Consider the following 25,738-nt stretch of genomic DNA (forward strand, 5'->3'; position numbering starts at 1 on the left):
TTCCATGTGGTTACAGGGTTAATTCCATGTGGTTACAGGGTTAATTCCATGTGGTTACAGGGTTAATTCCCTATGTTTACAGGGTTAATTCCATGTGGTTACAGGGTTAATTCCCTATGTTTACAGGGTTAATTCCATGTGGTTACAGGGTTAATTCCCTATGTTTACAGGGTTAATTCCCTATGTTTACAGGGTTAATTCCCTATGTTTACAGGGTTAATTCCCTATGTTTACAGGGTTAATTCCATGTGGTTACAGGGTTAATTCCATGTGGTTACAGGGTTAATTCCATGTGGTTACAGGGTTAATTCCATGTGGTTACAGGGTTAATTCCCTATATTTACAGGGTTAATTCCATATGGTTACAGGGTTAATTCCATATGGTTACAGGGTTAATTCCATGTGGTTACAGGGTTAATTCCATATGGTTACAGGGTTAATTCCATATGGTTACAGGGTTAATTCCCTATGTTTACAGGGTTAATTCCCTATGTTTACATGGTTAATTCCCTATGTTTACAGGGTTAATTCCCTATGTTTACAGGGTTAATTCCCTATGTTTACAGGGTTAATTCCATATGTTTACAGGGTTAATTCCATATGGTTACAGGGTTAATTCCCTATATTTACAGGGTTAATTCCATGTGGTTGCAGGGTTAATTCCATATGTTTACAGGGTCAATTCCCTATGTTTACAGGGTTAATTCCCTATGTTTACAGGGTTAATTCCCTATTTTTACAGGGTTAATTCCCTATGTTTACAGGGTTAATTCCCTATGTTTAAAGGGTTAATTCCCTATTTTTACAGGGTTAATTCCATGTGTTTACAGGGTTAATTCCCTATGTTTACAGGGTTAATTCCCTATGTTTACAGGGTTAATTCCATGTGTTTACAGGGTTAATTCCCTGTGTTTACAGTCTTAATTCCCTGTGTTTACAGGGTTAATTCCCTATGTTTACAGGGTTAATTCCATGTGTTTACAGGGTTAATTCACTATTTTTACAGGGTTAATTCCCTATGTTTACAGGGTTAATTCCCTATGTTTAAAGGGTTAATTCCCTATTTTTACAGGGTTAATTCCATGTGTTTACAGGGTTAATTCCCTATGTTTACAGGGTTAATTCCCTATGTTTACAGGGTTAATTCCATGTGTTTACAGGGTTAATTCCCTGTGTTTACAGTCTTAATTCCCTGTGTTTATAGGGTTAATTCCCTATGTTTACAGGGTTAATTCCATGTGTTTACAGGGTTAATTCCATGTGATTACAGGCTTAATTCTCTATGTTTACAGGGTTAATTCCCTATGTTTACAGGGTTAATTCCCTATGTTTACAGGGTTAATTCCATGTGTTTACAGGGTTAATTACAGGGTTAATTCCTGTGTTTACAGGGTTAATTCCTATGTTTACAGGGTTAAGTTTACAGGGTTAATTCCCTATGTTTACAGGGTTAATTCCATGTGTTTACAGGGTTAATTCCCTATGTTTACAGGGTTAATTCCATGTGTTTACAGGGTTAATTCCATGTGTTTACAGGGTTAATTCCCTGTGTTTACAGGGTTAATTCCCTATGTTTACAGGGTTAATTCCATGTGTTTACAGGGTTAATTCCATGTGTTTACAGGGTTAATTCCCTATGTTTACAGGGTTAATTCCCTATGTTTACAGGGTTAATTACCTGTGTTTACAGGGTTAATTCCCTATGTTTACAGGGTTAATTCCCTATGTTTACAGGGTTAATTCCATGTGTTTACAGGGTTAATTCCCTGTGTTTACAGTCTTAATTCCCTGTGTTTACAGGGTTAATTCCCTATGTTTACAGGGTTAAGTTTACAGGGTTAATTCCCTATGTTTACAGGGTTAATTCCATGTGTTTACAGGGTTAATTCCCTATGTTTACAGGGTTAATTCCATGTGTTTACAGGGTTAATTCCATGTGTTTACAGGGTTAATTCCCTGTGTTTACAGGGTTAATTCCCTATGTTTACAGGGTTAATTCCATGTGTTTACAGGGTTAATTCCATGTGTTTACAGGGTTAATTCCCTATGTTTACAGGGTTAATTCCCTATGTTTACAGGGTTAATTACCTGTGTTTACAGGGTTAATTCCCTATGTTTACAGGGTTAATTCCCTATGTTTACAGGGTTAATTCCATGTGTTTACAGGGTTAATTCCCTGTGTTTACAGGGTTAATTCCCTATGTTTACAGGGTTAATTCCCTATGTTTAAAGGGTTAATTCCCTATTTTTACAGGGTTAATTCCATGTGTTTACAGGGTTAATTCCCTATGTTTACAGGGTTAATTCCCTATGTTTACAGGGTTAATTCCATGTGTTTACAGGGTTAATTCCCTGTGTTTACAGTCTTAATTCCCTGTGTTTACAGGGTTAATTCCCTATGTTTACAGGGTTAATTCCATGTGTTTACAGGGTTAATTCCATGTGATTACAGGCTTAATTCTCTATGTTTACAGGGTTAATTCCCTATGTTTACAGGGTTAATTCCCTATGTTTACAGGGTTAATTCCATGTGTTTACAGGGTTAATTCCCTGTGTTTACAGGGTTAATTCCCTATGTTTACAGGGTTAAGTTTACAGGGTTAATTCCCTATGTTTACAGGGTTAATTCCATGTGTTTACAGGGTTAATTCCCTATGTTTACAGGGTTAATTCCATGTGTTTACAGGGTTAATTCCATGTGTTTACAGGGTTAATTCCCTGTGTTTACAGGGTTAATTCCCTATGTTTACAGGGTTAATTCCATGTGTTTACAGGGTTAATTCCATGTGTTTACAGGGTTAATTCCCTATGTTTACAGGGTTAATTCCCTGTGTTTACAGGGTTAATTCCCTATGTTTACAGGGTTAATTACCTGTGTTTACAGGGTTAATTCCCTATGTTTACAGGGTTAATTCCCTATGTTTACAGGGTTAATTCCATGTGTTTACAGGGTTAATTCCCTGTGTTTACAGGGTTAATTCCCTATGTTTACAGGGTTAATTCCATGTGTTTACAGGGTTAATTCCCTATGTTTACAGGGTTAATTCCCTATGTTTACAGGGTTAATTCCATGTGTTTACAGGGTTAATTCCCTGTTAAAACAGAAACAACACAAAGGTTAAAGCTTAGTCATTCATTCCAAGTGGCTCAGATTAGGGCTATGGTTAAGGGAAGGCTTAATAAGTATTGAGGCTTGAAAGAGCATTGTGAACTGCAGTGGTGCAGTGGTCTAAGCAGAGCAGTCTGGCGCCAAGCATCACCAGATCACGCCCAATGCAGGATACAATTTGGCGATACATTCTTACTGTGCATGACCTGTTTATCAGTTATGACAGATATGACACAGTTCTCTAACCACAGAATCTGATGTCATTATCAGCTGTCTCTCTCCCCCCCTGTCCCTATCTCTCTCACTCTGGCCTTATATGACATTAGGGAAATTGCTCACATTAATGTAATAATGTTATTAAATAATGGAGACAGACATCTGCTGGCGGAATATGTAATCATATCATATCTAATCCTATCTCGTCATCGCTGATGACTATCTCTCTGGGCAAATCTCTGCAACAGTAAATTATAAACCAATCCCTTTGTAGAGCAAAATGTTTGACATGAAACACGTGACTAAAAACTTTTTAAATGTTTCAGTTTTTTAAGATCAAATGCAAGGCAATGCAAATCGTTAGACTGAGGCATACAACACACCTGCTGTCAGTCTAATCTCTCTCTGGGTCTCTATACATGAACAATATATCTGGGGATGAATAATGTATGATGATTGGCTTCGCAACCATCATCATATCCAATCAGAATGGCCCAGGAGTAATGATGACATTTTACCTCTGGGGTTGGGGTCACTGGAGGTAATCTACGGTCGCGCCCTTTAAATGGCACCCCCAGGGGTTACCGTGGAACTCAGTCCAATGAGTGAGAATGTATTAGTTTATCAGGATCTCACCAGGGGTGGAAGGTTGCTTATCTTATGATGATCTAACTGTACACGCACACACACACACACACACACACACACACACACACACACACACACACACACACACACACACACACACACACACACACACACACACACACACACACACACACACACACACAAGCGTATGAAGACCCAAACACACTTATGAGGGTATTACAGACCTACACACTCTCTCCCTGGCCGCTCTTAGGCCTTATTTCTCCTACTGCACTGATCCAATGCAGTATTCGATGTTCGTCCACTAGGGGCAACTTCGAGCGCCATTACCATCAAGCAGAGGCTTGCGACTTGCTAGGGCGTTGTGGGTGCCTAAACATAACCGTTGAGTTGTTTCTGTTTTAACCCTATCCAAACCGTAACCCTTAAAGGTTAAGGGTTAAGGTTTGGGATAGGGTTTACCAATCAGAATGAATGCCTAAAGTTCAACATTTAAACTTAACGTTTATCTGGACAAATGTTGAATATTGTATTCAGATTGTGTCAGAGGGTGAGATTTTGTTGCTCTCACATCACTATAATCACACTTATGGTAGTCCGTCGTAGCCGATGATGACCTCTGAGTTAACAGTGAATTCTTTGGTGGCTGTAGAGTCCCATCCGAGATCTACAAACTTTATAGTGCCTTCAGAAAGTATTCTCAGTACTAGACTTTTTCCAAACTTTGTTGTGTTACAGCCTGAATTTAAAATGGTTTCATTTTAGATTTTGTGTCACTGATCTACACACAATACCTCATAATGTCAACGTGGAATAATCTAATTATCTGTAAGATCCCTCAGTGAATTTCAAGCACAGATTCAATGACAAAGACCAGGGAGGTTTTCCAATGCCTTGCAGAGAAGGGCACCTATTGCTAGATTTTTAAAAAGCAGACATTGATATCCCTTTGAGCATGGGTGAAGTTATTAATTACACTTTGGATAGTCACTACAAAGATACAGGGGTCCTTCCTAACTCAATTGCACAGTGGGGAAGGAAACCACTCAGGGATTTCACCAATGGGGATTTTAAACCAGTTACAGAGTTAAATGGCTATGATAGGAGAAAACTGAGGATGCATCAACAATATTGTAGTTTTGTAATTGTATTTGTATTTATTATGGATCCCATTAGCTGCTGCCAAGGCAGCATCTACTCTTCCTGGGGTCTGGCAGAATTAAGGCAGTTAAACATTTTAAAAACATTACAATATGTTCATTACAGAATTCACAACACACTAAGTGTGTGCCCTCAGGCCCATACTCCACTACCACATATCTACAACACAAAATGCATGTGTATGTGTGTGTATAGGGCATGTGTTATCATGTGTGTGTATGTGTGTGTATAGTGCATGTGTTATCATGTGTGTGTATGCATGTGTTATCATGTGTGTGTATGTGTGTGTGTATTGTGCATGTGTTATCATGTGTGTGTATGCATGTGTTATCATGTGTGTGTATGCATGTGTCTGTGCCTATGTTTGTGTTTGTGTTACTTCACAGTCCCCGCTGTTCCACAAAATGTATTTTTACCTGCTTTTTAAATCTGATTCTATTGCTTGCATCAGTTACCTGATGTGAAATAGAGTGTCATGTAGTCATGGCTCTGTGTAGTACCTCCCATAGTCTGTTCTGGATTTGGAGATTGTGAAGAGACTTCTGGTGGCATGTCTTGTGGGGGTATGTATGGGTGTCTGAGCTGTGTGCTAGTATTTTGAACAGACAGCTCGGTACTTTCAGCTTGTCAACATCTCTTACGAAAATAAGTAATGAAGATGTCAATCTCTCTTCCACTTTCAGCCATGAGAGATTGATATGCGTGTCATTAATGTTAGCTCTCTGTGTACTTTTAAGGGCCAGCCCTGCTGCCCTGTTCTGAGACAACTGCAATTTTCCCAAGTCCCTCTTTGTGGCACCTGACCACATTACTGAACAGTAGTCCAGTTGTGAAAAAACCAGGGCCTGTAGGACCTGCCTTATTGATAGTGTTGTTAAGAATGCTCCCCATCTTAGCTACTGTTATATCAATATGTTTTGACCATGACAGTTTTACAATCCAGGGTTACTCCAAGCAGTTTAGTCACTTCAACTTGCTTCTACCTGGATCATGTTTGAGAGGCTTCCATTAAAGAAGACCCTCTGTGTTCTGTTAGATAAGTACGTTTTTATCCACATTATAGCAGAGGGTGTAAAGCCATAACAAATCAGTTTTTCAGCAGCAGACTATGATTGATAATGTCAAAAGCTGCAACAATAAAAAAGCTGTAGTTTCTCCACATCACTAACCTAAATGACAGTGTGAAAAGAGGGTAGCCTGTAAAAATACAAAAATATTTCAAAACATACATCCTGTTTGCAATAAGGATGTTTGAGGAAAATCCATCACTGAGTACTACTCTTCATATTTTCAAGCATGGTGGTGGCTGCAACATGTTATGTGTATGCTTGTCATCAGCAAGGACAAGGGATTTTTTTTAAATAAAAATAAAAGGAATAGAGCTAAGCACAGTGTAACGTTCGTCGTCCTCCTCGTCTGAGGAGGAGTTGGAAATATCGGACCAATGCGCAGCGTGGTACGTGTTCATGATGTTTATTTGCCTGAACACTGAAATACAAAATGACAACGTGTATAAACGAAACAAACGAAACAGTCCCGTGTGGAACAAACACTGACACGGAAAAATAATCACCCACAAAACACAGGTGGGAAAAGGCGACCTAAGTATGATTCTCAATCAGAGACAACGAACGACACTTGCCTCTGATTGAGAACCATACCAGGCCAAACACAACCACAACATAGAAAAAGGAACATAGACTACCCACCCCAACTCACTCCCTGACCAAACTAAAACAAAGACATAACAAAAAAACTAAGGTCAGAACGTGACACACAGGCAAGGTCCTAGAAGAAAACCTTGTTCTGTCTGTTTTCCTACAGACACTGGGAGACAAATCTACTTCTTCAGCAATGCACTAAATCAGGGTCACTCAGAGTGATTCTTGGTACAGTAGTCTTAAACCAATCTACTTTGAAACAAAAGTATACACCTCACACACATGGTTATAGGCTTAGAAATAATAAAACCCCTCTACCATGTCAGATATAGAGTTAAAATGTATTACATTTTCAGTTTGCATCCCAATATTACACTTTATATAAATCACAAAAGACTGAAGTATAATGAAACTGTTTTACATGGAAATCTTTATTAATTATGAAATTATGAAAAATATTATTAACATTCCACCCATGAGGCCAAAGAGGACCTGTTTGGTAATTGACTGCAGGAAAAAGCTGCTCACTAGAGTTACTTACCAAGAAGACATTGGATGTTCCTGAGTGGCCTAGTTTTGACATAAATCGTCTTGAAAATGTATGACAAGTCTTTGAAATGGCTGTCTAGCAATGACCAACAAGCAACTTGACAGAGCTTGTACAATACAGGTTTGCAAGTCTCTTAGAGACTAACACAGAATTTACAGCTGTAATCCCTGCCAATGGTGATTCTAACATGTATTGACTCCGGGGATTGAATACTTATCTAATCAAAATATGTTAGTGTTTTATTTTCACTTTGTTTTTAGCATTTTTCTTCTGCTTTCACATTACAGTATTTTGTGTAGATCGTTGACAAAAAAATGACAATTAAATCCATTTTAATCCCACTTTATAATACAACATAATGTGGAAAAAGTCAAATGGTTTGAATACTTTCTGAAGGCACGATTTTCAAGCCTTGAGACAATCGAGACATGGATTGTGTGCCAGGCGCCCCGGTTTGTGTCGAGAACTGCAACGCGGCTGTGTTTTTCACGCTCAACAGTTTCCCGTGTGTATCAAGAATGATCCCCTACCCAAAGGACATCCAGACAACTTGACATAACTGTGGGAAGCATTGGAGTCAACATGGGCCAGCATCCCTGTAGAATGCTTTCGACACCTTGTAGAGGTGCAACTCAATATTAGTAAGGTGTTCTTAATGTTTGATATACTCAGTGTATGTCTGTGTTGGTGAAGGCAGGCATGGTTGTATGTCTCCTGACCTGTTTTTGCTGTATCTTTGTGCTCATTCCTTTCCTCCTCAACTCTGTACACTGCTCTAGCTGCTGTGCCCTCCAGGTCTGTGGGTTAATTGTTGCACTTCTTCAGCAATGTTTTCAGCTGGTCCTTGTAGCGCTTCATCTGCCCCCCTGTAGACCGCAAACCAAGGTGTAGCTGGCCATACAGGATCTTCTGCTACAGGCGCTCCTGAGACAATCTGATGACATGCCTGAGCAAGTGGTGCAGTTGGTGTTGGGTGACGGTGGCCTCCATACTCTTGCAGTTGGTTTTTAGCAATTTCTGTATGGAGCACACAGTAAAGTGTACTGTAAAGAATTCTGGTGATGCAGATGGCTTGACTTTGGAGTGGAGATGGAGATGTTTTGGAAGAACCTGCGTCTGAGTTTTTTGGAGGCATCTGAGGCTTGATTGATCCTGTTTTGAATTTCGGTGTCGATGCTGCAGTTCTCTGAGAGGATGGTGCCCAGGTATTTGAATGACAGGACTATTGCCAGTGGTTTGTGTTTAATGGTAAGAACAGGTATGGTGGGTGGAGGGCTAGATAGGAGGAAGATGTAGAATAGTATTTGTATTTGTCATGGTGTCACGACTTCTGCCAAAGTCGGTTCCACTCCTTGTTCTGGCAGTGTTCGGGGGTCGACGTCACCGGTCTTCTAGCCATTGCCAATCCATTTTTCATTTTCCATTTGTTTTGTCTTGTTTTCCCACACACCTGGTTTTCATTCCCTCATTACGTGTTGCGTATTTAACCCTCTGTTCCCCCCATGTCTTTGTGTGGTATTGTTTGTTGTAAGTGCTTGGGCACATGTTGACTGGTGCACGTCGGGTTTTGTACCCAAGTTGTTATTTTCTTGATGTCGTTGGTTTTGGAATTAAACTGCTCCTGCTATTACCTAGTTCTGCTCTCCTACGTCTGACTTCCCTGCCACCAGTTACACACCCCTTACAGAATATTACACCCGAATATGGAGTCAGCAGGAGCAGGTGCCCCTGGTATGGACATCGAGGAGCGCATCCAGGAACACACAGCGATGCTCCACCATCTTGGGGGCCGCCATGGACCGCGTCGTCTAAGCTATGAACCGCTAGGAGAGACGGAGAGTTCCTCCAGCACCTCCACCAGCCCAACAGGGGCCTCCACTACTCACTCCCCCTGCACTCGGTTCCAGTGGGATTCGCCTCACCCTCCCCGGGGAGTACAATGGAACAGCTGCCAGCTGCCAGGGTTTCCTGTTGCAGTAGGAGTTATACCTGGCAAACATCCAGTCGGCTCCTTTGGGCTGTGAGAGGGTGTCCGCCCTCGTCTAATGCCTTGGAGTGCCTTGGAGTGGGCCAAAGCCGTGTGGGTGGAAAGAGATGCGGTGCTGGACCACTTTGAGGAGTTCACCTGTCGTTTCTGGGCAGTCTTCAACCACCCGGGTGAACGTCTTTTCCACCTGCGTCAGGGGACGAGGAGTGCACAGGAGTTCGCCTTGTACTTTTGGACCCTGGCCTCTGGAGCGGGATGGAACGACAGGGCCCTGATCGACCACTATCGCTGCATTCCCCCCGAATATGAATATGCCGATTTGGCTCTCGCCTCCAAAAAGAAGGCGACTCAATTACCACCCCATCGACGGGGAGTAGACGGTAGACGCTGCACTTCCCAGGAGTCATGTGTACCCTCTGTCACAGGTGGAGACGGTGGCTATGGAAACATAATTCTCCGAAATTCTGCGTCAGGTGTACATTCAGTCCTCCACTTCCCCCGCCTCCTCGAGTAAATTTTTGTGAAGAAGAAGGAGGGAGGTCTGTGCCCATGTATTGACTTAATGAGATAACTGTGAGGTACAGTAACCCGCTACCTCTTATTGCCACGGTGATTGAGTCAATACACGGGGCGCGCTTGTTCACCAAACTTGATCTCAGGAGTGCTTTCAACCTGGTGCGTATCCGGGAGGGAGACGAGTGGAAGACGGCGTTCAGTACGACCTCAGGGCATTATGAGTACTTTGTCATGCCGTACGGGTTGATGAATGCTCCATCAGTCTTCCAAGCCTTTGTAGATGAGATTTTCAGGGACCTGCATGGGCAGGGTGTAGTGGTGTATATTGATGACTTTCTGATATACTCCACTACACGTGCCGAGCATGTGTCCCTGGTGTGCAAGGTGCTTGGTCTACTGTTGGAGCATGACCTGTATGCCATGGCTGAGAAATGTATGTTCTTCCAACAGTCCGTCTCCTTCCTAGGGTACTGCATTTCCACCTCAGGGGTGGAGATGGAGAGTGACCGCATCTCAGCCGTGCGTAATTGGCCGACTCCCACCACGGTAAAGGAGGTGAAGCGGTTTCTAGGGTTTGCCCATTACTACTGGGGGTTTATCCGGGGTTTTGGTCAGGTAGCGGTTCCCATTACCTCCCTGCTGAAGGGGGGACCGTTACGTTTGCAGTGGTCGGCTGAGGCAGACAGGGCCTTTGGTCACCTGAGGGCTCGAAACTATGACGTGGGGGACCGGGGACCGGGAGCTGTTGGCTGTCGTCAAGGCTTTGAAGGCGTGGAGACATTGGCTTGAGGGGGCTAAACACCCTTTTCTCATCTGGACTGACCACCTATATCTGGAGTACATCCGGGAGGCGAGGAGACTGAACCCTCGCCAGGCAAGGTGGGCCATATTTTACACCCTTTTACCCTGACATTGAGCTCCCCTTCAGTGTCCCGCTGGGAGTCTGTACGTTCCGTCTGCTGTCCGTGACCGGCTGATAAATTGGGCCCACACGTCACCCTCCACTGGTCATCCAGGCATCGGTCGGACGGTCTGATGGGGAAGTACTGGTGGCCCACTTTGGCTAAGGACGTGAGGGTTTATGTTTCCTCCTGCTTGGTGTGCGCCCAGTGTAAGGCTCCTAGGCACCTGCCCAGAGGTAAACTACACCCCTTACCCGTTCCACAGTGGCCATGGTCACACCTGTTGATTGATTTCCTGACCAATCTCCCCCCATCACAGGGAAACACCACGATCCTGGTTGTTGTGGATCGTTTCTCTAAGTCCTGCAATCTCCTCCCTCTGCCCGGTCTCCCTACGGCCCTACAGACTGCCGAAGCCTTGTTTACACACGTCTTCCGGCACTACGGGATGCCTGAGGACATAGTGTCTGATCGGGGTCCCCAGTTCACTTCGACGGTCTGGTGGGCATCTTGGGGTCTCGATCAGCCTTACCTCAGGTTTTCACCCCGAGCATAACGGGCAGAGTAAGAGAGAGTAAACCAGGATGTGGGTAGGTTTCTGAGGTCTTATTGCCAGGACCGGCCAGAGGAGTGGGCAGCGTTCATGCCCTGGGTAGAGATGGCCCAGCACTCACTACGCCACTCCTCCACTAACCTCTCCCCCTTCCAGTGCGTGCTGGGGTATCAGCCGGTTCTGACAACTTGGCATCAGAGTCAGACCGAGGCTCCTGGACAACTGGTTCCGGTGCGCGGAGGAAACATGGGACACCACCCATGTTCACCTTAAGCGCGCCGTGCTATGCCAGAAAGCCGGCGCAGCCCGTCACCGCAGTGAGGCCCGGGTGTTCGCACCGGGGGACCAGGTCTGGCTCTCGACCCAAAACCTGCCCCTCCGCTTGCCCTGCCGGAAGCTGGGTCCGTGGTTTATGGGGCCATTCAAAGTCATGAGGAGACTTACAGGTTACAGCCTCCCCCCGATTACTGTATTAACCCCTCGTTTCAAGTGTCTCTTTTCATTTTCCATTTGTTTTGTCTTGTTTTCCCACACACCTGGTTTTCATTCCCTCATTACGTGTTGCGTATTTAACCCTCTGTTCCCCCCATGTCTTTGTGTGGTATTGTTTGTTTGTAAGTGCTTGGGCACATGTTGACTGGTGCGCGTTGGGTTTTGTACCCAAGTTGTTATTTTCTTGATGCCGTTGGTTTTGGAATTAAACTGCTCCTGCTATTACCTAGTTCTGCTCTTCTACGTCTGACTTCCCTGCCACCAGTTACACACCCCTTACACATGGATCCCCATTAGCTGCTGCTTTGGCAGCAGCTACTCTTCCTGGGGTCCGGCAAAATTAAGGCAGTTTATACAATTTAAAAAATATTACAATACAGTCACAGATTTCACAACACACTGTGTGCCCTTAGACCCCTACTCCACCACTACCACATACAGTGGCAAACAAGTATTTAGTCAGCCACCAATTGTGCAAGTTCTCCCACTTAAAAAGATGAGAGAGGCCTGTAATTTTCATCATAGGTACACTTCAACTATGACAGACAAAATGAGAAAAAACAATCCATTTGGTGGCTGACTAAATACATTTTTGCCCCACTGTATCTACAGTACTAAATCAATGTGAATGTATAGATAGTGTGTATGTTATTGTGTGTGTGTGTATGTATGTGTATGTATGTGTGTGTGTGTGTGTGTGTGTGTGTGTGTGTGTGTGTGTGTGTGTGTGTGTGTGTGTGTGTGTGTGTGTGTGTGTGTGTGTGTATGCATGTGTCTGTGCCAATATTTGTGTTGCTTCACAGTCCATAAGGTGTTTTATTTATCTGTTTTTTAAATCTAATTTTACTGTTTGCGTCAGTTACTCGATGTGGAATAGTGTTCCATGTGGTCATGGCTCTATGTACAGTAGTACTGTTTGCCTCCCATAGTCTGTTCTGGACTTGGAGACCTCTTGTGGCTTGTCTTGTGTGGTATGCATGGGTGTCCGAGCTATGTGCCAGTAGATTAGATAGACAGTTGGTGCATTCAACATGTCAATACATCTCATAATTATAAGTAGTGATGAAGTCAATCTCTCCTCCACTTTCAGCCAGGAGAGATTGACATGCATATTATTAATATTAGCTCTAGACTTCTATAGACTTCTCCCCATCTTAGCTACTACTGCATCAATATGTTTTGCCCATGACAGTTTACAATCTAGGGTTACTCCAAGCAGTTTAGTCTTCCCAACTTGCCCAATTTCCACATGATTTATTACAAGATTTAGTTGAGATTTAGGGTTTAGTGGGTGTTTTGTTCCAAATACAATGCTTATATTTTTTGAAATATTCAGGGCTAATTTATTCCTTGCCACCCACTCTGAAACTAACTGCAGCTCTTTGTTGAGTGATGCAGTCATTTCAGTCGCTGTAGTGTTGAGTCATCCGCATACGTAGACACTCTGGCTTTACTCAAAGTCAGTGGCATGTCATTAGCAAAGAATGTAAAAGGCAAGGGGCCTAAACAGCTATCCTGGGGAATTCCTGATTCTAACAGGATTATATTTGAGAGGCTTCCATTAAAGAACACCCTATGTGTTCTGTTAGACAAGTAACTCTTGATCCACATTGTAGCAGGGGGTGTAAAGCCATAAAACATATGTTTTTTTCAGCAACAGACTATGATCAATAATGTCAAAAGCTGCACTGAAGTCTAACAAGACAGCCCCCACAATAACGGTTTCATCAATTTCTCATCAGTCATTTGTGTAAGTGCTGTGCTTGTTGAGTGTCCTTCCCTATAAGCATGCTGAACTTCTGTTGTTAATTTGTTTATTGTGAAATAGCATTGTATCTGGTCAAACACCATTTTTTCCAGAAGTTTAGTAAGGGTTGGAAACAGGCTGATTGGTCTGTAAAATGAACCAGTAAAGTGGGCTTTACTATTCTTGGGTAGCGGAATGACTTTAGATTCCTAGAGGGCACATGCTCTCTAGTAGCCTTAAATTGAAGATGTGGCAAATAGGAGTGACAATATCGTCTGCTATTATCCTCAGTATTTTTCCATCCAGATTGTCAGATCCCGATGGCTTGTCATTGTTGATAGACAACAATAATTCTTTCACCTCTTCCACACTGACTTTACGGAATTCAAAGTACAATTCTTGTCTTTCATAATTTGGTCCAATATACTTGGATGTGTAGTGTCAGTGTTTGTTGCTGGCATGTCATCCCTAAGTACACTTATCTTGCCAATGAAAAGTCATTAAAGTAATTTGCAATATCAGCGGGCTTTGTGGTGAATGAGCCATCTGATTCAGTGAATGAAGGAGCCGAGTTGGCTTTTTTTTTCACAAAAATTCATTTAAGGTGCCCCAAAGCTTTTTACTATCATTCTTTATATAATTTATCTTTGTTTCAATCAATTAATCAATCAAATGTATTTATAAAGCCCTTCTTAAATCAGCTGATGTCACAAAGTGCTGTACAGAAACCCAGCCTAAAACCCCAAACAGCAAGCAATGCAAGTGTAGAAGCACGGTGGCTTGGAAAAACTCCCTAGAAAGGCCAAAACCTAGGAAGAAACCTAAAGAGGAACCAGGCTATGAGGGGTGGCCAGTCCTCTTCTGGCTGTGTCGTGTGGAAAGTATAAGAGAACATGGCCAAGATGCCAAGCAGGGTCAAATAATAATAATCACAGTGGTTGTCGAGGGTGCAACAGGTCAGCACCTCAGGAGTAAATGTCAGTTGACTTTTCATAGCCGACCATTCAGAGTAGCTCTACCGCTCCTGCTGTCTCTAGAGAGTTGAAAACAGCAGGTCTGGAACAGGTAGCTGTCACGAGTGGCGCTCGGCGGTCGTCGTCACTGGCCTATTAGCTGCCACTGATTGTCTTTCCTCCCCCTCCTTGTATGTTTATTGGTAGCACCTGTTTATGTATGATTAGTTTGTCTTTATTAGACAGCCGGTGTGGTGCGTTGGTGCTATTAAAGATGCACAGCATTGCACTCTCTGTCTCCTGCGTTTGACTCCACACCCACGACACCCGGAGCATTACAGAATCCCACACCTATCAAATTGAATGGAGTCAGCAGGAGCAGCAGCCAACCCTCTCCCATCGATGGAGGAACGGGTTCTCCACCACACCACCGTTCTCCATCGGATCGGATCCGCGATGGATCAAGTGATGGAGAGAATGGACCGATGGGAGAGGAGTGGTCTCCTCTCTCCACCTTCGGCACCCCCGGCTCCGGACTCCCCATCTCCCGACTCCAGCACCCTCCGTCTGACGCTACCGAGGGCTTATGATGGAGCGGCGGCGGGTTGCCAGGGGTTTCTGCTTCAGCTGGAGCTATACCTGGCCACCGTCAGACCCACTCCCTCAGGAGCGGAGAGGGTGAGTGTCCTCATCTCCTGCCTCACGGGACGTGCTCTGGAGTGGGCGAACGCAGTCTGGAATGGCCCAGACTCAGCGCGGGAGCACTACCCAGAGTTTTCCCTCCGCTTCCGTGCCGTGTTTGATCACCCTCTAGACGGCCGAGCGGTGGGAGAACGACTTTTTCATCTCAGGCAGGAGAGGAGGAGCGCCCAGGATTACGCGCTGGAGTTCCGGACCTTGGCAGCCGGATTTGGGTGGAACGACAGGGCCCTTATGGACTACTACAGGTGTAGTCTCCGAGAGGACGTCCGCCAGGAGTTAGCGTGTCGGGACACCACTCTGTCACTGGATCAGCTGATTGACATGTCCATTCGACTGGACAATCTGCTGGCTGCCCGCGGGCGTTCAGAGAGGGTCCTGTGCGTTCCACCACCCAGCCCCTCCGCTCCCATTCCGATGGAGTTGGGAGGGGCTGCGCCGAGGGGTACCGGAGGAGGAGGCCTTCCCTGCACCAACTGTGGTCGGAGAGGACACACGTCTGATCGGTGCTGGGGGGGTCCGTCTGGGAGTAGAGATGGCAGGCGGAACGCTCCTCGATCATCCCAGGTGAGTCTGCATCAAACTCACCCAGAACCCCCTGTTGGCCACATGTTTGTCTTAACCTTTTTTCTTCACTTTTTTCCCTCTTCCCAGCATAGGGCGCTAGTCGATTCAGGCGCAGCTGGGAACTTTATGGATCGCGGACTCGCCCTTAAGTTAGGGGTTCCGCTGGTGCCGATAGATTCTCCTTTCCCCGTGCACTCCCTAGATAGCCGGCCATTAGGGTCAGGGATGGTCAGGGAGACCACGGTCCCACTGGACATGGTGACGCAGGGGAATCATAGGGAGCGTATCAGTTTTTTTATTATTGATTCGCATGCGTTTCCAGTGGTGCTGGGGACTCCCTGGCTGGCCCGGCACAATCCTAAAATTTCGTGGAAACAGGGGGTTCTCCAGGGGTGGTCAGAGGAGTGTTCTGGAAGGTGTTTGGGAGTTTCCATCGGTGCCACGTCGGTGGAGAGTCCAGACCCGGGTTCCACGGTGTGCATTCCCCCCGAGTATGCCGATTTGGCAATCGCTTTCAGTAAAGTGAAAGCGACTAAATTACCACCTTATCGACCGGGAAGGGATTGTACGATAGATCTCCAGGTAGACGCTGCGCTTCCCAAGAGTCACGTGTACCCGCTGTCCCAGGAGGAGACGTTGGCAATGGAGACATATGTCATGGAGTCGCTGGGACAGGGGTACATTCGGCCCTCCATTTCACCCGTTTCCTCGAGTTTCTTTTTTGTGAGGAAAAAGGAGGGAGGTTTGCGTCCGTGTATTGATTATAGAGGTCTAAACGCCATCACAGTGGGGTATAGTTACCCTCTACCCCTCATCGCTACGGCGGTGGAATCATTCCACGGAGCGCAGTTCTTCACAAAACTGGATCTCAGGAGCGCGTATAGTCTGGTGCGTATTCGGAAGGGAGACGAGTGGAAAACCGCATTTAGTACCACATCAGGCCACTATGAGTACCTCGTCATGCCGTATGGGTTAAAAAATGCTCCAGCCGTTTTTCAATCCTTTGTAGAAGAGATTCTCAGGGACCTGTGCGGGCAGGGAGTGGTTGTTTATATCGATGACATTCTGATCTACTCAGCCACTCACGCCGCGCATGTGTCTCTGGTGCGCAAGGTGCTTGGTAGACTGCTGGAGCATGACCTATACGCCAAGGCTGAGAAATGCGTGTTCTCTAAACGAGCCGTCTCTTTTCTGGGATATCGCATTTCCACCTCGGGGGTAGTGATGGAGGGCGACCGCATTAGGGCCATGCGTAATTGGTCGACTCCGACCACGGTAAAGGAGGTGCAGCGGTTTTTGGGTTTTGCCAACTACTCCCGGGGGTTTATCCGGGGTTTTGGCCAGATAGCGGCTCCCATTACCTCACTGCTGAAGGGGGGCCCGGTGCGGTTGCAGTGGTCAGCAGAGGCGAACGGAGCATTCAACAAGTTGAAGGCGCTGTTCACTGATGCGCCCGTGTTGGCGCATCCGGACCCCTCTCTAGCATTCATAGTGGAGGTGGACGCGTCCGAGGCTCGGGTGGGTGCCGTGCTATCGCAGCGCTCGGGGTACGCCACCAAAACTCCGCCCCTGCGCTTTCTTCTCAAGGAAGCTCAGCCCAGCGTAGCGTAACTATGATGTGGGGGACCGGGAGTTGCTAGCGGTGGTTAGAGCTCTGAAGGTGTGGAGACACTGGCTTGAGGGGGCTAAGCACCCTTTTCTCATCTGGACCGACCACCAGAACCTGGAGTATATTTGGGCAGCTAGGAGACTTAACCCACGTCAGGCAAGGTGGGCCATATTCTTCACCCGGTTCCGGTTTACTTTGTCTTATAGACCGGGCTCCCAGAACGTAAAGGCTGACGCACTGTCCCGCCTTTACGACACGGAGGATGGGTCCACCGAACCTGCTCCCAACCTTCCCGCCTCAAAGCTGGTAGCACCAGTGGTATGGGAGGTGGACCCGGACATCGAGCGGGCGTTACGGGCTGAACCCGCGCCTCCTCAGTGTCCAGCGGGGCGAAGGTACGTGCCGCTTGGTGTTCGGGACAAGCTGATTCGGTGGGCTCATGTCCTACCCTCCTCGGGTCACCCTGGGGTGACGAGGACAGTGGGGAGCCTTCAGGGGAGGTATTGGTGGCCTACTTTGGCTAAGGACGTTAAGTGTTATGTCTTCTCCTGTTCAGTGTGCGCTCAGAGTAAGGCTCCTAGGCACCTTCCTAGAGGGAAGTTACAACCCCTCCCCGTTCCACAACGGCCATGGTCACATCTGTCCATAGATTTCCTGACCGATCTTCCGCCGTCTCAGGGGAACACCACGGTTCTAGTGATTGTGGATCGGTTCTCTAAGTCCTGCCGTCTCCTCCCGTTGCCCGGTATCCCTACAGCCCTACAGACTGCGGAGGCGTTATTCACCCATGTCTTTCGGCACTACGGGGTGCCGGAGGACATCGTTTCTGATCGGGGCCCCCAATTCACGTCTCGGGTATGGAGAGCGTTCATGGAACGTTTGGGGGTCTCTGTCAGCCTGACCTCCGGTTATCACCCCGAGAGTAATGGGCAGGTGGAGAGAGTGAACCAGGAGGTGGGAAGGTTTCTGCGGTCGTATTGCCAGGATCGGCCAGGGGAGTGGGCACGCTACATTCCCTGGGCTGAAATGGCTCAGAACTCACTACGCCACTCCTCTACTAACGTGTCCCCTTTTCAGTGTGTGTTGGGGTACCAGCCGGTCCTGGCACCATGGCATCCGAGCCAGACCGAGGCTCCTGCGGTGGAGGAATGGGTACAGCGCTCCAAGGAGACCTGGAGGGCCGTCCAGGAATCTCTACAACAAGCGAGTGGACGGCAGAAGAGGAGTGCTGACCGCCACCGCAGTGAGGCCCCCGTGTTTGTACCGGGGGACAGGGTCTGGCTCTCGATCCGAAACCTACCTCTCCGCTTGCCCTGCCGGAAGCTTGGTCCGCAGTGTGTAGGGCCCTTTAAAGTCCTGAGGAGAATAAACGAGGTGTGTTATCGATTACAACTCCATTCCTATTATCATATTAACCCCTCGTTTCATGTGTCTCTCCTCAGGCCGGTGGTAGCTGGTCCCCTGCAGGACAGTGAGGTGCTGGAGGTCCCTCCCCCCCCTCTGGACATCGAGGGGTCCCCGGCGTACACGATCCGGGCCATTCTGGACTCAAGACGCCGGGTGAGGGGCCTGCAGTACCTCGTGGACTAGGAGGGGTACGGCCCGGAGGAGAGGTGCTGGGTACCGGTGGGGGACATCTTGGATCCATCCATGTTGAGGGATTTCCATCGCCTCCATCCGGATCGCCCTGCACCTCGTCCTCCGGGGCGACCTCGAGGCCGGTGTCGGCGCGCTGCGGGAGCCGTCGTCACCGGCCTATTAGCTGCCACTGATTGTGTCCCTCCCCCCTCCTTGTATGTTTATTGGTAGCACCTGTTTATGTATGATTAGTTTGTCTTTATTAGACAGCCGGCCCGCCTGGTTGTTGTGCGGGATTATTTCAGTGTAACCTTCGGCTCTGTTGTAGAGGTACGTGTTAGTGCCTGGTCGTGACTTTTCCGTTGTACATTTTCATTCCCTGTGTTTGCGGCCGTTACTATTACATTTACATTACATTTACATTTAAGTCATTTAGCAGACGCTCTTATCCAGAGCGACTTACAAATTGGTGCATTCACCTTATGACCTCCAGTGGAACAGTAGTGCATCTAAATCTTTTCAGGGGAGGGGTGAGAGGGATTACTTTATCCTATCCAGTGTGGGGTCAGGTGTCTCCTGATTGAAGGGAGTTTGTTCCACCATTGGGGGCCAGAGCAGCGAACAGTTTTGACTGGGCTGAGCGGGAAGTACTTCCTCAGTGGTAGGGAGGCGAGCAGGCCAGAGGTGGATGAACGCAGTGCCCTTGTTTGGGTGTAGGCCTGATCAGAGCCTGAGGTACTGAGGTGCCGTTCCCTCACAGCTCCGTAGGCAAGCACCATGGTCTTGTAGCGGATGCGAGCTTACTGGAAGCCAGTGGAGGGAGCGGAGGAGCGGGGTGACGTGAGAGAACTTGGGAAGGTTGAACACCAGACGGGCTGCGGCGTTCTGGATGAGTTGTAGGGTTTAATGGCACAGGCAGGAGCCCAGCCAACCGAGTTGCAGTAATCCAGACGGGAGATGACAAGTGCCACCTGCGCCGCTTCCTGTGTGAGGCAGGGTGTCGGATGTTGTAGAGCATGAACCTCAGGCCACCGCCTTGATGTTAGTGAGAAGACAGGGTGTTGGATCACCAAGGTTCTTAGCGCTCTGGGAGGAGGACACAATGGAGTGTCAACCGTGATGGCGAGATCATGGAACGGGCAATCCTTCCCCGGGAGGAAGAGCCCCGTCTGAGGTTCAGCTTGAGGTGGGATCCGTCATCCACGGATATGTCTGCCAGACATGCAGAGATGCGGTCGCCACCTGGTCATCAGAAGGGGAAAGGAGAAGATTAATTGTGTGTTCTGCATAGCAATGATAGGAGAGACCATGTGAGGTTATGACAGAGCCAAGTGACTTGGTGTATAGCGAGAATAGGAGAGGGTAGAACAGAGCCCTGGGGACACCAGTGGTGAGAGCACGTGGTGGAGACGGTGCCACCTGGAGTACCTGTCAGGTGGGGACGGAGATGCCCAACTCGGAGAGGGTGGATCCACAGTATCGAAGGCAGCCGATAGGTCTGAAGGACTTTAGCAGTGCGGAGCGCCTCCGTGATACAGAGAAGAGCAGTCTCAGTTGAATGACAGTCTTGAAACCTGACTGGATCAAGAAGGTCCCTGAGAGAGATGCACCGGCACGTTCAAGAGTTTTGGAGAGAAAAGAAAGAAGGGATACTGGTCTGTAGTTGTTGACCGGAGGGATCGAGTGTAGGTTTTTTCAGAAGGGGTGCAACTCTCGCTCTCTTGAAGACGGAAGGGACGTAGCCAGCGGTCAGGGATGAGTTGATGAGCGAGGTGAGGTAAGGAGAGGAGGTCTCCGGAAATGGTCTGGAGAAGAGCGGAGGGGATAGGGTCAAGCGGGCAGGTTGTAGGGCGGCCGGCTCACAAGACGCGAGATTTCATCTGGAGAGAGAGGGGAGAAAGAGGTCAGAGCACAGGGTAGGGCAGTGTGAGCAGAACCACTTGACTTAGCAAACGAGGATCGGATGGTCGACCTTCTTTTTCAAAATGGGCAGTCATCTGCAGAGAGGGAGGAGGGGGGAGGGGGAGGAGGATTCAGGAGGGAGGAGAAGGTTGCAAAAGAGCTTCCCTAGGGTTAGAGGCAGATGCTTGGAATTAGTAGAAAGTGGCCACAGAGAGAGAAGAGGAAAATGTAGAGAGGAGGGATGAAAGGATGTCAGGTCCCCGAGTTTTCCTCCATTTCCGCTTGCTGCCCGGAGCTGTTTGAGCTCGCAATGAGTCGTCGAGCCACGGAGCACCGAGCCGGCCTGGAGGATAGGGGATAGAGAGTCAAAGGATGCAGAAAGGGAGGAGAGGAGGGTTGAGGAGGCAGAATCAGGAGATAGGTTGGAGAAGGTTTGAGCAGAGGAAGAGATGATAGGATGGAAGAGGAGAGAGCAGACGGCGCGATACCATCCGAGTAGGGGCTGGATGAGAGCGAGAGGGGAAAAGGATGTAGTGGTCGGAGACTTGGAGGGAGTTGCAACGAGGTTAGTGGAGGAACAGCATCTAGTAAAGATGAGGTCGAGCTCTGTTGTGCCTTGTGAGTAGGGGGGAAGGTGAGAGGGTGAGGTCAAAAGAGGAGAGGAGTGGAAAGAAGGAGGCAGAGAGGAATGAGTCAAAGGTAGGCGGGGGAGGTTAAAGTCGCCCAGAACTGTGAGAGGTGAGCCGTCCTCAGGAAAGGAGCTTATCAAGGCATCAAGCTCATTGATGAACTCTCCGAGGGAACCTGGAGGGCGATAAATGATAAGGACTTGAAAGGGCTTAACTGTGACAGCATGGAATTCAAAGGAGGCGATAGACAGATGGGTAAGGGGAGAAAGAGAGAATGACCACTTGGGAGAGATGAGGATCCCGGTGCCACCACCCCGCTGACCAGAAGCTCTCGGGGTGTGCGAGAACACGTGGGCAGACGACGTGGGCTTCACTATTGTGAGCACCCTGTGGTGTGTTGGTGCTATTAAAGACGCACAGCATTGCACTCTCTGTCTCCTGCGTTTGACTCCACACCCACGACACCCGGAGCATTACAGTAGCATGTCCGGTGAACATGTAAGGGTTCCATAGCCGCAGGCAGAACAGTTGAAACTGGAGCAGCAGCACGGCCAGGTGGACTGGGGACAGCAAGGAGTCATCAGGCCAGGTAGTCTTGAGGCATGTTCCTAGGGCTCAGGTCCTCCGAGAGAGAGAAAGAAAGAAAGAGATAAAGAGAGAAGGAGAGAAATAGAGAGAGAATTAGAAAGAGCATACTTAAATTCACACAGGACACCGGATAAGACAGGAGAAATATTCCAGATATAACAGACTGACCCTAGCCCCCCGACAAATAAACTACTGCAGCATAAATACTGGAGGCTGTGAACAGGAGGGGTCGGGAGACACTGTGGCCCTGTCCGACGATACCCCGGACAGGGCCAAACTGGCAGGACATAACCGCACCCACACCACTAGAGGGATATCTTCAACCACCAACTTACCTTACTGAGACAAGACCGAGTATAGCCCACAAAGATCTCAGCCACGGCACAACCCAAGGGGCGCCAACCCGGACAGGAAGATCACGTCAGTGACTCAAGGGACTCAAGGGATGCATCCCTCCTAGGGACAGGATAGAAGAGCACCAGTAAGCCAGTGACTCAGCCCCTGTAATAGGGTTAGAGGCAGAGAATCCCAGTGGAGAGAGGGGAACCAGCCAGGCAGAGACAGCAAGGGCAGTTTGTTGCTCCAGTGCCTTTCCATTCACTTTCACACTCCTGGTCCAGTCTACACTCAATCATAGGACCTACTGAAGAGATGAGTCTTCAATAAAGATTTAATTGTTGAGACCAAGTCTGCGTCTCTCTCATGGATAGGCAGAACATTCCATAAAAATGGAGCTCTATAGGAGAAAGCCCTGCCTCCAGCTGTTTGCTTAGTAATTCTTGGGACAGTAAGGCCTGCTTCTTGTGACCGTAGCGTACGTGTAGGTATGTACGGCAGGACCAAATCGGAAAGATAGGTAGGAGCAAGCCCATGTAATGCTTTGTAGGTTAGCATTAAAATCTTGAAACCTTTCATAGTGTAGTTACTTTTTCTTTAGTTTAGTCACATGATTTCTTACATTTGCAGTACATTTGCCAATCATTTGGACTGCCAGACTTAATTGCCATACCTTTTGCCTAATCCCTCTCAATCATACAATTTTTAAATTCCTCATCAGTCCAAAGGGATTTAACCGTTTTCTACAGTCATGCTTATTAGTAACTGGAATAAGTAGTTTCATAAATGAGTCTAGTGCAGCGTCTGGTTGCTCCTCATTACACACCACAGACCAGCAAGTATTCTTTACATCATCAACATATGAATCACCACAAAATTTCTTGTATGACCTCTTATATACTATATTAGGCCCAGCCTTTGGAACTTTGTTTTTCCTAGATATAGCTACTATACTGTGATCACTACATCCTATGGATTTGGATACTGCTTTAAAGCAAATATCTGCAGCATTAGTAAAGATGTGATCAATACATGTTGATGATAATTCCTGTGCTTTTTGTAACTACCCTGGTAGGTTGACTGACAACCTGATTTAGGTGGCAGGCACTGGTTACAGTTTGAAGTTTTTTCCTGAGTGGGCAGCTTGATGATAGCCAGTCAATATTTAAATCACCCAGAAAATAGACTTCTCGGTTGATATCACATACATTATCAAGCATTTCACATATATTATCCAGATACTGACTGTTAGCACTTGGTGGTCTATAGCAGCTTACCACAATAATGGGCTTTAGGTGAGGCAGATGAACCTGTAGCCATATTATTTCAACAGTATTTAACATTAGATCATCTCTAAGCTTTACAGGAATGTGGTACTGAATATAGACACCGCCTCCGTTGGCATTTCTGTCTTTTCGGTAGATGTTATAACCATGTATTGCTACCACTGTATCATCAAAGGTATTATCTAAGTGAGTTTCAGAATATGACTGTCATCTGTTACAAGCAAGTTATTGACTTCGAGGACTTTGTTTCTTAGGCTACATATGTTAATATGGGCTATTTTTAGCACTTTTCTGGGTTGCTTGATTGTTTTTAGTGCTTTACTGGGAAGCTTATCAGAGGTAGACTTACTCATGTTATTTACATTGGAGCTGAGTGCAGGGTGAGCTGCATAAAGTGGTCCCCCTACTATTGCACACCACTTCAGTGCTAACAGCGTAACTGGTTTATGGGCTCAAGATGACTACTTACAGTAGTTGTATGATAAACCGATGTACACTACCGTTCAATAGATTGGGGTCACTTAGAAATGTCCTTGTTTTTGAAAGAAAAGCACAAAAAAATGTCCATTAAAATAACATCAAATTGATCAGAAATAGAGTGTAGACATTGGCAATGTTGTAAATGACTATTAGCTGGGAATGGCTGATTTATAATGGAATATCTACACAGGCATACAGAGGCCCATTATCAGAAACCATCACTCCTGTGTTCCAATGGCACGTTGTGTTAGCGAATCCAAGTTTATAATTTTAAAAGACTAATTGATCATTAGAAAACCCTTTTGCAATTATGTTAGCACAGCTGAAAACTGTTGTTCTGATTAAAGAAGCAATAAAACTGGCATTCTTTAGACTAGGTGAGTATCTGGAGCATCAGCATTTGTGGGTTCGATTACAGGCTCAAAATAGTCCGAAGCAAAGAACTTTCTTCTGAAGCTCGTCAGTCTATTCTTGTTCTGAGAAATGAAGGATATTCCATGTGTGAAATTGCCAAGAAACTGAAGATCTCATACAACACTAAGTACTACTCCCTTCACAGAACAACGCAAACTGGCGCTAACCAGAGTAGAAAGAGGAGTGGGAGGCCCCGGTGCACAAATGAGCAAGAGGACAAGTACATTAGAGTGTCTAGTTTGAGAAACAGACGCCTCACAAGTCCGCAATTGGCTGCTTCATTAAATAGTAGCCGCAAAACCCCAGTTTCAACATCAACAGTGAAGAAGCAACTCTGGGATGCTGGCCTTCTAGGCAGAGTTGCAAAGAAAAAGCCATGTCTCTGACTGGCCAATAAAAATAAAAGATTAAGATAGGCAAAAGAACACAGACACTGGACAGAGGAAGATTTTTTAAAGTGTTATGGACAGACAAAAATAAGTTTGAGGTGTTCGGATCACAAAGGAGAAGTTTCGTGAGATGTAGAAAAAAATGAAAATATCCTGGAGGAGTACTTGACACTATCTGTCAAGCTTGGTGGAGGCAATGTGATGGTCTGGGGGTGCTTTGGGTTGGTAAAGTGGGAGATTTGTACAGGGTAAAAAGGGATTGTGAAGAAGGAAGGCTATCACTCCATTTTGCAACGCCATGCCATACCCTATGGACAGCACTTAATTGGAGCCAATTTCCTCCTACAACAGAACAATGACCCAAAGCACAGCTCTAAACTATGCAATAACGATTTAGGGAAGAAGCAGTCAGCTGGTATTCTGTCTATAATGGAGTGGCCAGCACAGTCACTGGATCTCAACCCTGTTGAGCTGTTGTGAGAACAGCTTGACCGTATGGTAAGTAAGAAGTGCCCATCAAAGCCAATCCAACTTGTGGGAGGTGCTTCAGGAAGCATGGGGTGAAATCTCTTCAGATTACCTCAACAAATTGACAACTAGAATGCCAAAGATCTGCAAGTCTGTAATTGCTGCAAATGGAAGATTCTTTGACAAAAGCAAAGTTTGAAGGACACAATTCTTATTTAAATTAAAAATCATTATTTAAAACCTTGTCAACGTCTTGACTATATTTCCTATTCATTTTGCAACTCATTTCATGTATGTTTTCATGGAAAACAAGGAAATGTTTAAGTAACCCCAAACT

This window comes from Oncorhynchus nerka, linkage group LG4, assembly GCF_034236695.1.
Source record: "Oncorhynchus nerka isolate Pitt River linkage group LG4, Oner_Uvic_2.0, whole genome shotgun sequence".
In the NCBI taxonomy this organism is placed as follows: Eukaryota; Metazoa; Chordata; class Actinopteri; order Salmoniformes; family Salmonidae; genus Oncorhynchus; species Oncorhynchus nerka.